This window comes from Euwallacea similis, chromosome 1 (assembly GCF_039881205.1).
Source record: "Euwallacea similis isolate ESF13 chromosome 1, ESF131.1, whole genome shotgun sequence".
Taxonomy (NCBI): domain Eukaryota; kingdom Metazoa; phylum Arthropoda; class Insecta; order Coleoptera; family Curculionidae; genus Euwallacea; species Euwallacea similis.
Window position 1 is genome coordinate 5,138,409 of NC_089609.1, and position 12,715 is coordinate 5,151,123.

At 34.5% G+C, this 12,715-nt stretch overlaps 2 protein-coding genes across 3 annotated transcripts in view; both read right to left on the minus strand.

Annotated features, from left to right (window-relative positions):
• LOC136411426 (meiotic nuclear division protein 1 homolog) overlaps positions 1-12,715 on the minus strand; it is a 66,776-nt gene that overhangs the window by 31,537 nt on the left and 22,524 nt on the right. The window lies entirely within an intron of this gene.
• The window catches only part of LOC136411439 (uncharacterized), a 31,501-nt gene that overhangs the window by 10,301 nt on the left and 8,485 nt on the right, over positions 1-12,715 (minus strand). Inside the window, exon 1 of one of the 2 annotated variants that reach the window (XM_066394022.1) lies at positions 1,143-1,166. The exons of the other annotated variant lie outside the window; for it this stretch is intronic. The gene's annotated coding sequence lies outside the window, so the exon portion shown is untranslated. Of the gene's footprint in view, positions 1-1,142; positions 1,167-12,715 lie in introns of those variants that run through there. 2 annotated transcript variants of the gene reach the window in all.

The window sequence follows — 12,715 nt, forward strand, 5'->3', positions numbered from 1 at the left end:
TTGGTGACTTCGCCGTGATCAGGAAGAAGTGCCTGAGTTGCGTCACATTGAGCAGAGACGTGAAGAGTCCTGCTTCTGGAAGAAATTCTACAAGCCCCAAGAAAAACTAGTTTCGCTATCACACGTTAGCACCGAACCATCCATGACGGCGATTACGTGCAACGAAAGGCATGGCCCAACAGAGAGATAAATCGGTTTCGGACCATCAGAATCAGGCAGAAATATGCGGGTGCACTAGTCGGGGCTTCTTAGGCATATTTCTGGCAGTTTCAACCGCATTGGAATTTGCTTTCTGTTTCGTTGCGTAGCTTGGTATCGTCTCTTTACCAGAGACAGACATTCTTAGATGCCATACCTTATCCCCATTCACTCAGTAATTTCTGTGCGATGTTTCAAGAAGAGAATCCAAAGTGACTTGAATAGGGAAATATCTGAATTTTAAATTCACTCAAAAACGAAATTTTCATTCTCAGGACTTGTGACTAGCTAGAATGCCAATTTTGTAGAATTAAGTAGCGGCGCGTTGCGATAGATGGCGCTTGGAAGGTTATTTCCCCTCTTTATATCGAATGGGCGTTCGATAGATGGCGACCGCTGTAAAGTTAATTGCATTCTCCAATTGTCAGGAAACTTTTGGGCTCTTCATTGTATGATAAATTGTATGATTCATAGGCTCTTTATTGGACGATAAAGGAAGTGGGAAAAACCTTTAGAGATACACAACTATAAACGAAATGAGTAAACAAACAATACCCCTTCATGCATATGCAAAAGGTTATCTGACATTTGCGCTGAAGTTTCTGCAAACTAGTCCCATTATTTGGTCAGTGTCACCACTTGATACTTCCGCGAATGGTGACAGTACCTAACAAACGTAGAGGTTCAAAAACTCTCTTCGTGTGTGAACGGCCTAAGGGGAATAGGAAGAGTACTTTTAATTCTATCTTTACTTCGTACGTATAAAATCTCATAGAGTAACAACTGCTACGTTAAATGGTACTTTCTATGGGTGGGTATACGATGCGAAACTGTTTTCTTGGTCACGGCTAAGGTCAGGGAACGATAAACAATTACGTAGGTACTGCTGGAATTAATTTTTATGTTGTTGTTTAGCGGAGCCTTAGGCATAAGAGAGTACTTACGAATATTAGCCAGGAACTGCGAACTCACCTGAAAACAAATAGATGCGTTAAATATGTCGTTTAAGTACGTGGTAATTGATGGCAACAAGAAAATGCGAGAATTATGACAAGTTAATGATCATTAAATATCAGGCATGTATTAATGGGCACTTATTCCGTCTCAAGGCATTTAAACCTAACGGTATTCGATAGACTCATAAACATCTTCTGTGACATAAGTTGTTTGAAGTCGAGATACCCAAGGGTATAACGTAACTGTAAACTGAGATAGGTATATTTATGTAGGGCCCCGATACTATTTTCTTGAGTGAGGTACATCTAAGTTAGGTGAGAATGCATTCAAGCAAAGAAAAAAAAATCAAAAAATTGTAGTAATTCAAATAGACGCCAATTGGTTCCAGGCAGTATAGTTTAGAGCAAGTGTCTTAATGCCAGTTGGGACGGAAAAAGCACGAGTGCTTTTCCCGATCAACATTGCATGAATGCATGTTGGTCTAGAATTATGTAGAATTTTCGATAGATGAGTTATATCCGGGGGATAAGTTCACGAACAAAATGCTACGGGTTTGTGATACCTGGAATTAATGACTCGTATTCACCCAAAGAATTTAACTGCGATAAAAGTTTATGGTTATAAAAATTCTGTCAGTCTCTCTTAGTATAGTTAGAATTGTTACTTAATAATAAAGTACCTGAATTTCTCCTAGGTATTGTGCCTGCATGGATAATAAAATTTTGCAACTTAAATGAGTAGCGATCAGCTGCGGGGGAGGGCATTTAATGACCCAACAAAATCCTAAAGTAGATGAAATGAATCTATATTTAAACGCGAAAATCCAAATATGAATTCTATTTACGTCAATTAATTTCAGGTTGTATGTTCTCTTAAGTGTTACGGAAAACTACTGAAATTTGCATCGCGAACCAGTAGCGCAGTGACAAAGAAAGGGTGCATTTGATGACACTACAAAAAGATATCTTGGAGTAGAGGAAAAGACAAAAAAAATGTAATAATTCAAACAAACCATCTGCGCCAATGAATTTCAAGGTGAATTATCTCCTAAGTATCCTACATAAAAAGTAAAATTTGCAGCTTGAATGATTGGTAAACAGTAGCCAAAAGAGGACAAATTTAGTGAGGTAATATAAACTCTTAAAGCAGAGGAAAGGAAAGTAAAAAAATGTATTAGTTTAAATAAAGCGTCTATACCACTGAATTTCAGGAGAAATTTTCTGCTAGGGTTTGCGTATAAATAGTAAAACTTGCAACTTGAGTGAGTTGCAGACACCATAAAAGAATATTAATAAATATCTTTATCTACAGGGTACTTCAAATTCGGTGCTTACCATTGTGATCCCGAAAATAATAAGAAATATAAGGTCTCTTAAATTGGGGGAAAGTTGCAATTCTTCGAACCTCGGAAAATTCCCTTTATTTCCGAAAATAATCACAAAAGCCCTTATGTCTGGGTAGTGAGTCATTATTTTACTGATTAAAAATGTATTTTGCACTAATTCGTTTGTTTTTTACTGGAAGTGTGACACATAATTTAATTCAGACAATCGAAGGCTTTTCAAAAACGCAATAAAAATTAAGGTCCGTACTTAAAAAAAATTAAGTTGATGATGGTTTTTAAATTCCGAAACGTTGTATTTAAAATTTGATAACGCCGTCTTATAAAGGAGCAAAAGCGCCCATGAGGAAATGAAATTCATTTTAAAAAACGTCTTCAAATAACTTAATAAAAAATAATAAAAGCCATTTGTGGAAATTTCGCTTTTTTTCGATTATCTTCGGATATAATAGGAAAGCGAATTTGAATTATCCTATACATAAAATAAATATCTTTTCAGGAAATATGAAATTCGTTATCAGTAATTGCTTTTATTGCATATTTCCCAATAACGAACATTCTGACTTTCCAAGTTATGTTGATCATGCTATATTCAAAGGAAATTTCGAACTTCTCCCCCTACATAGCTAATTTTGTGGACCTCTCTTAGGAATACATCCCTATTACTATTACACACCCAGGTGGAAATCATAACCCACCGATATTAAATTCCATTCGTGTTCTGTTCCCCATTACCTATCCATTCTGCTTTTATGGATGTTTTTATAGGACAATTCCTAAATTCTGCACAAAAGCCAGTGCAGTTAACGTCACATGATGAATTCTGAGGATGAACGGGCTCACATTTCTTGGAATTTAAGGAAATCATTGTAAAGCCACAATCGGATGCGAAGAAACATAAAAAAGTGCATTCTTAATTTGTAACATGTTTTAGTTTTTTGATTCTCGGATTCTCTCGGAAGAAGCATTCGCAGGGTGGTCTCAGCGAAGTTCTATCGGGAACGATAAGATCTATGCATACTTCCACATCTCTTTCTTTCATTTCAACATACACAAGAACTGAAATAATATGTCTTCGTGGCAATTGTAATTAATAGTCGGTGCAGTGTTAAGATGTGTATTTATCTTAAAGAGGATTTATTAATAACTATAACTTCCTATTATTAAGATAATTCACTTTAATGATAAACTTTACGTGAGAATTCTAGGGACGTTTTCAACACGCAAGTAAAATGAAACAATGAAATCTTATCAATATTGGATTTCATGGGGAAATTCGACAGACCCAGCACTTGGTTTGGACGTTATTGGAATAATAAATGTAGTTATGTAGTTTGTGTGAATACACGAAATTTTATGATATGAGAAATTAAATTATACCAATTGTATTTTATTAAGGATAGTAAATTTCTATGTATCCCTAAGTTACAGGAAAATCCTTAAATTTACGGTTAGGGGCTGTTGCACTCAAAATTATTAGAGGCTATAGGGTGATCCAACAACGTTAAAATATACCGGACGTTGCGTTTGGAAAAATATCTTCTTGGAAAGGCAGTTTAATTGTCTGTTTAATCCTAAAGCTATTTTTAAACTCTTGACTTTAAGGATAGGGACAACTACAGTCAAAATTATTAGGGAAATCAAAGAACATTAAAATATACAGGGGTGTTTTATTTTAAAAAATTAAGCTCCATGCGCTACAATGGAACACCTTCTCAGGAAAGCTAATTTCTGTTTAACCCTAAGATTCCGAGAAAACCTTTTCTTTAAATTTGGGGATAGGGAGAATTGGGCGCAAAATTATCAAACACTAAAGGGAGATAAGAAATCTCTAAAATTTCCTGGATTAACGTCATTCTTCCCATTTGAGAAGGCAAATATACACAGCGATCCAAAAATATTTTTTATGCCGTAGAAGAGCTATGAGAGCAACTAAATAGCTTCTTTTCAGCTTGTGGAGTACATCCGTCTTTAGTGAACAAGAATTTCCTTTTGAATATGGACACAAACATTGCATTCACCTTGCACATTGCATAATCCCTAGCGATTGCGTTGCAGGGGATTTCTCGTGTAATCTGGATCATTCTAATACTGATTAAGGCATTTTCAGTATCCCACATCCATTGATTTGTAACTCTGATACTAATCTTCGTTTCAAGTTAATTCTCACCTCACCAAAAACCATGTAGCCTCGATACTTCTAGTGACAGGATCAACAATACATTACCTTATGTAACCATATAACGGGTGTTCTTATAACTCGTTTATCAGTTACGGTATTCATGAACGCTAGTTAGATTAGTTGTATTGATATCTCTCGGACAAGTAGACACTCGACCTTTTAACATAAGCAAGAAATTGTTTCAACTCATTAGCTCACAATGGTAGTTAGCGAATAATAACATGAGCATTCTTAAGACAAATGTCGCTGTTGGTTGGAAATACCGTGCGGCCCTAAATTGCCCCTCCGTTAACCGCTTATCAAATTATTATTTTTAAAAAATTCAAAAACGGTATTAAATAGGATAAGCAATAATGCCTTTTGCCGTTTGTTTGTTTTTTTAAATGCTGCTTACGTCATCGGTACGACAAAATGGCTGATCGTTTTTTATTGAAAAATGGTTCAAGTGACAATTCGAATTAAAGGTCTTTACATTCAATGGTGTATTCCTATTCAAAAGCTATCTATTAGTTTCACCAAACAAACGCTGTTTAATGGTACATAAACTATTTAAAAAAATTGTTTGTTGATAGGAAATTGATTTGTATTCGATTTTGTGCTTACAAACAGTCTTGGGTTAAAAAAAAAACAAAAAAGAATAACCAAAAACTGTTTGTGAGCACAAAATCGGAAACAAACCAATTTCCTATCAACAAACAAGTTTTTTCGTTGTTAACGTACTATTTCACTGCGTTTGTATAGTAAAAGCAATCGATAAATTTTGAATCGCAATGCACCATTGAATGAAGCTTTGAAAGACTTTTAATATCCGACGTCAATTTAAGAAAATCGAGCATTTTGCACTAGCAGTGACGTAACTAAGATTAAAAAAACAAACGTCAAAATATAGTATTTTTTGCCGTATTTAAAGCTGCTTTTGAATTAAAAATTTTTTTTACAAATTGAAAAGTGGGGGGGGGGGGGGGGGTGAGTGAGTGTTAGAGCCGCACAGTATAATATGATATTATTATAATGCAGACTGAACAAACCTAGGAGGGGCTCCTTGTTAATCATGCAAGACAGGTGACTGAGTGATTCTTTACTTGTTAACAAAATGCATTGGAAGATTGCAGACAATTAAGTTGGTCGATCTTGAACACCTTGCAGACTTCCTCATTGCACCTATGATGCGTTCAAGGTGTCGAGAGGCATTAAAATCCAAGCAGAGATTAGGAAAGTGCAAAACAGATTAGAATTAATGATGATATCGATTGACTGTTAAATTATTTAGAGTTCAATGCTCTTTAATCACAAAACCACTACCACTATGGTCGAATTTTAAGGTAATTTTCATCAATTTATAATACATTAGGCTGGTATTTATTGGCACAACCGTGGGCGGCCGGTAAAAAGCTCTTTACAGTTATTTACTAGGTTTATTGTCTTGGTACTAGGAGCAGCTTTGATGTCCAAGAACCTGAGGGCAAATACGTGTGTGGGCATTTACTTCAATTTATACGGCAAAGTCCTCAGACCTGCTGACCTGCATCTCAAATTGGCAGCGTTCTTCAACTCGCTGGTTCTCGCCCGCAAGAAACTTTTAGGTGCTTAACGTATCTATAAATGTTTAATGTTAATTTGAAGTGCACTTGGGACTGATCTGTCAGATGCAGCAATCCACTTAAGTTCCTCTGTCTTTATTCAAGATATACAGGTCGTTTTCTGCATGCGTGCATCCTTAAGTAATTTCTTCCTTTTTCGGTGAGGTAATTTAAAAATTCTTCACGCACAGAGACCTGAGATAATTAATTTACTTCACAACTCCGTAAAGTGTCATTTGAAAGTTGGGTTTATGTCTTAATCGAAATGTTAAACGTACTTAAACGGAAGAGGTATTTTATGATCCGATCTAGGAGGATCATAGTATCTATACCGACTTGGATCGGATGAAAATGGATAAGCAGCGTAAACCACTTACTCTTGATTGTTTGCATTTCAATGATTTTTCTGTTCAGTCCGTGGGATCAGTGCGTTAGAAAAACTATTGTTTAAGAATCATACTCAATTAGGGTCGTTAAAGCTTTTGTATTCTCGGTAAAAATATGCGATAAGGAGTCCCCGTGGTAATTTGCGAAAAATTAAATTGGTCCCGCATTTGAAGGTTGAAATCGATTTTGTCGGGTTTGGGTTTGTGCCCATTAGCTGTTTGGGTGGCCAACTTTTTGAAATTGATTACCATCGTCACTCTTTGTACGGGTGATTAGTTCTTAATTCAGGATTTCGTCTATTTTGGCAGAATTTTGGAATGCAGCTCATTGGAAAATGACAAATATTTAAAATTATTAGTTTACGTTTTTTGCCCTTTTTGCATAGAGTTCAAACCCATTAGTCGTTGGGCCATAGATTTACCCCACAGTGAGACGAAATCTCAATAATTTTCTGCTCTCAACATTCTGTATTCATCGCTATAAATATGCTTAATAGTTTTTCGCTTTCTCTAATTTTTCAATTTTTTAGTTAGGTTTTTCAGCGTATTTTTGCTTCAACATCTATTAGTAGTTCCTTGAGAAATTTACCATCCTATGGGTCAAAATGATATTTTGACGCAAATTTAACTTTTAAATGCTCATTAGGCATAATGAATTGTTAGACGCTTTAAGAAGGTCTTTTCTAAATGCCCTTACGCACTAACTTTTTTGCTTCTTCACAATCGGTCATTGACCACAACTTCACAACATTAAATAAACATAAACACAAACGAATCCTCTTCTGGGAAACATTGCATAGATATGCATCATAAATTTTGCCTATATCATATTCACAATGATCATCATTGTAGGTACTTTTAGAGCCTTTTCAGTCGTTGACACGTAAGACCCAGAGGTAAATCACCTCGAATTGCATTTTGTCTTGCTCACTTTTTTCAGATTGTCGAAGATTATAAATCTTTTTAATGGTTTAGACGTTTTTATGACTAAAGCTTCTACCACTTAAGCGGATTAAGACTTGAATAATACTTCAGCTTGTTTTAATTTCTTTTATGGTTTGTAATCACGCGATTGATCTGATTATTTGCATACTGAAGAAGTAAATATGGTGTCACTTAACCGCTTAATTTGTTTTAGTGTAACGAGCACATAATGTGTGGCCTTTGAGATTATTTTTACATTGCTACTACGATGAAAAAACTAAAGCAATAAAAAACTGTCAGGTTAAAGGTGGATATTAAATGGTATTCCCTGTATTTATTCGACCATGCCACCATAGTGGTAAGTACTTTATAAATGAGTGAGGTTAGAAATATATAACCTCAATTATGTGTCAAATTCATTTATTGTCACTGTCCGTTGATAACTTCAATTGACGGTGACAATTTAAGAGATTCAATTAGACATTTGACACATTTCCAACATTACTCATTCGACTATTGTCACCGCCCTTTGCACACAGGGGATAATGTTTTCAACGATGAATTTTTCTAGGTCATTTTGGAACGAAAAAGTGTGTAATTACAATTGTATCATTACTTTTCATAAGCTGAATTATGTGAATTAAAGATGTTTAGTTAAATAAAATGAGTAAAAGAGCGTTCGTAAATGTCTGAATGGAGATTGCTCTAGATCGAGCAATAAATCATGGACTTGAGCTGATTGGCAAGAGATATACGAAGAGCTTGATTGACTAGGACTGCAAGCTGTAATTTCGTTAATGGTTCAATTTCTATTAAGCGTTAAATATTTATATTGAGATACAAATCTTGGATTAAAGTGAGTAGTTCATGACTTAACTGTTGGCGTCTCGTTGGATTTGAATTGAATTTATGAAATAAAATATTAATCGATGCGACGATGTTAATAAAAGTCGTACAAATAACTGTTTTTATAAAGAAAAAAATAATAATAAGTCATTTCAGCCATCAATACCATCAATTCCATGAACCAATTATGGGCTATTTATCTTCTCCCGATCTTGATCATCAGGTGCTAGTGTATATTTTAATGTCTTGTTTTATAATTAACTCATTATGTCAGTGAATCTCTTTTTGTCCAATACATATTTTTATCATTTAAAAATACATTTTTAACCACCAAATCAAGTTAAAATGGTAAAAAAATGGGAGGGCGGGGTGCGGTTGCCGCTCTTTTTGTAATTACAACACACTACTCAATAAGTCCCCGGTCTTACTAAGAAAGACAATTTTTTTCAGAAATTTAACTTTATTCATTAACAATGTTCTCCTTCAAAAGTGATACATTCATTTCAATGCTCTTCTAACTTTTCGATGCCTTTTTTGTAAAATGATTTGACTTTGTTGTCAAAATAAGCCTCAGTTTCGGCAATCACTTTTTCATTTCGGTCAAATTTCTTTCCCTGGAGCATATTTTTAATGTCTGCAAAAAGCCAGTAATCGCTGGGCACCAGATCTGGAGAAAATGGTGAGTGAGGAAGCAATTTGAAGCGCACATATGTTATCTTTAGCAGGAGATTGGTTTTCCATGCCAATTTCTCAACTAAGGCACTAATACTTATTGAAATGTAATCAGCAAAGCAGGAGCGGGTTTTATAAGTGTCTTTAACTCAACTGGCACTAGATGTTCTATCTTGAAGTTACCAAACGACGCAATTGGCTTATCTTAGTTGAAATTAATTAAATTAAAAAAAACACGCGACCTTAATCTCTAACTTTTTTAAGGAGATGAGACAAAAAAATCACTTCTCCAAATTCGGAAACTTGCTGAAATATATTAATCCGATCGTAGTAATTATGTTTGCCTGGTGATGAACGAATTAATTAGATCTAGCTGTCAGGGTTTAAATTGGAATAATTGCAATTATCGTCAATAATTCGAGCGATGCGAGATTAATAATTCCGACTTGTTTATTATTCCTTATTAGCCGGCGGGTACATGTGTAACAATAATGAGGTTAACCAAATATATTAGCGTACAATCTGTTCGTTAAATTAGAAGCAAATATAATAACGTGGAAATATTGCCTTTAAGGAGGCAGATCGGAATTAGATGAGATATTATATTTTTCGTTCTTATTTCAAAAGTAAAATGGAAATTCCATTTTATCATACGCCCTGGAAATCTCTGACGAAGACATTCCTCTAATTCCCAGATCTAATACTTTCTAATGCCAAGAAATTTCCATATTACAAAGTAAACAAACTATAAATAAACCCACAGTTAAATTTAATTAGATTTTACTGGAAACTCGATTTATTAACAGATACAGGTTTAACACGACGAAATAGATCGTGTTCCCTAAGGTGGCCAGTTTCGCTCATTATGGCCGTTTAGACTTCATCATATTTAATTATGCAAGAAATTTGAAGCAAATCTTTTCATCGTCTCGTCAAACCGTAAAATTAAATCGACGTTCTGGTCGTGACTAGCAGTTTGAACTTATTCTATTACAAGTACAAGTTGTAGTGTTATATCCATTGAAATTTTACAGGTGGATTGATGTTATGTATTGGTATAAGGGAATATGACAGCTCATTTGCCTTCCCATGGAACATTATCAGAGGGCCTTGGGTGGAATGTTACCAAGGTGATCATTTCTTTACAGAAATGGTGAAAATATGCATCACCTGGGAAAATTATCCTTAAGAACTTTTTTTGTTTTGATAATTATTGGTCAGCCTTCCAAGCTCAGTTGAAGGAGATCCTTGAACTTGAAAATAACCATCCAGAGTCGAATTAACTCCTTACCATTTCTTCTGGTCTGAGAAGAATTTTGCTCAGAGATAACTTTAATAAGCTCGACGAAAATAGAAAATACACAGCTATTTTTTCGACATTTTCGTCTAGATTTGACGATACAGTCGTCCGTCAAATCAGACTCTATGTCTCAAACTGTGAGTGTACACACGTAAAACGAAATTTTGACATTAATAGAATAACCTGAAAGGCAAATTAACTTAAATCTCAGAGCTTCCAGGATTTAATGTGAACTAACAAACTGCATTAACTCTTTTTCTACTAGCTTAAAAAAACAATTACTGGATAAGTTGAATGACTATAAAAGTACGTTTTATCGTCTGTTTTCTAAAAAAAGTTGAATAACAGGTTAATAATGACACGCATACGGCTCATTATTTACCTATCGAGTTAATCGACCATAATGTCATGGAAATGATTGTCTGATGAGACGTCAGGATTAATGTCATGATTTACGATGCGTTGTCTGTTTGTATTTTGGATTTACGTTATGCTTATTTTAGGTAAGTTTGTTACTTTTTTAATGAGAATTTATAACCTTTTTACAGTTCTAAAAAATGTATGGAAATTTCTGAAGATGGTATTAATCCAAAGTGATGGTAACTAAGTAAAGACTTTTTTCACATTCATCAGGTAAACTCAAGCAAAAAAAGTCAGGAAATCTAAACTGACACGTTTAAAGTAACGACAAATATTCCAAGTGACCTGACTGAGGTTGTCGTAAAACTTCCGAGTAAACTGATTCAGTGAGATTACTTTAAAACTTTGAAACAACCTGAATTTCCAACCTTAATGAATTTGATCGAGGTCTAATTAACTGAATTATACGTCAGAATATCCAAGTATCGCTTCGTTTTCAAGATACAGAGTGTTTAATTTCATTATTTTTTTTTTATATTTCAAAAACGGTTTGGGTTACGGACATGGAACTAGGGACACCCTATGGCGGAATAAATGTACATGTTCTGAAGTATGCAGAATATATCCACCTACACCAGTGGCGCCCGTGAGGCCATTCAAAGGGATGCTTTTAATTTTTAAAAATGGTACGCCACGGAGTTTTTTAATACGAATATATTTTTTTAATATTCCATCAATTCTTAATAAAAAAAGCATCTTAGTGTTTTGTTGCTCAAGTAGCCGTTTTCGAAATAAAAAAATAAGTTCTCATTCTTGTGCATACCAAAAAACCGGTATAGGTTTTCAAGTGAGTTTTTTTTTTAATTCTTTAGAATAAATTAATTTAATTTTCTTTTGGTAAAGGTAGAGGACATGAAGACAAACGTTTTTTGTCTGATAAAATATGTCTGCAATTTAACGATAAACAAATTAACGATTATTTATGGTCGAACTTATATTTAAACTGTCAAGAACTGCTTTATTTATTTAAAACGAAATTACATTGAATTTCCATGACAATGACAAAACAAGCGACTTCACTATGGTGCAGCATTATGATGCATCGAAACGTTTCTACGTGTGTAAACGGCTTAGAATTTAACAGCACCATGCTTTGGAAGAAGAATATTATTTTGCGACGAGGCATGTTTCACACATACTTGTTTTCATGTTCTCTATCTCTACTAAAAGAAAATTAAATTAAATCCTCCTTAAGAATTTTAAAAAATCACATTTGGGAACCTGTACTATTTTTTTGGTGGGCACAGGAACGAAAACTTGTTTTTTATCTTGAAAACTGCTACTTGAGCAACAAAACACTAAAAAAACTTTTTTATTAAGAACTGATGAAATATTAACAAAATATGTTCGTATTAGAAAAAGTCAGTGGCTTGACATTTTTTTCATTAAAAACATCCTTTGAACGGCCTCACAGGCGCCACTGGTGTAGGTGGAAATATTCTGCCTACTCCAGAACATGTGCGTTTATCCTGCCATAGCGTGTCCCTAGTTTCAGGTCCGTATCTCAAATCGCTTTTGAAATATTTGAAAAATATTTAGAAAAATAGAGATTAAATACACTGTATTTTGAAAACGAAGCGATTGCGGACTTAACTTTATTCGATCTAAATGCTTGTTTTTATAAGCTCTACATCCCCTGAAAGTTTGTCGGTATGTTTATGAAACACCCTGTATATAATTTCGGAAGCCTCCGGAAGCTCAATAGCTAAAAACCTTTATGCCTTCATTCGCTTGCGTGGTTGGGAATAAACACCAAAGTTTTTCATTCTAGAGCAAACCAGCGGCCTGATATCCTTCGGTAAACAGGTGTTGGAAACCGAAATAATTATAATCCTAATGGACTTCTAGCTTTCATGATTAAGCTTCCAGTAATAAATAAACTAACTTCAAGCGGAATACTTTAAAAGG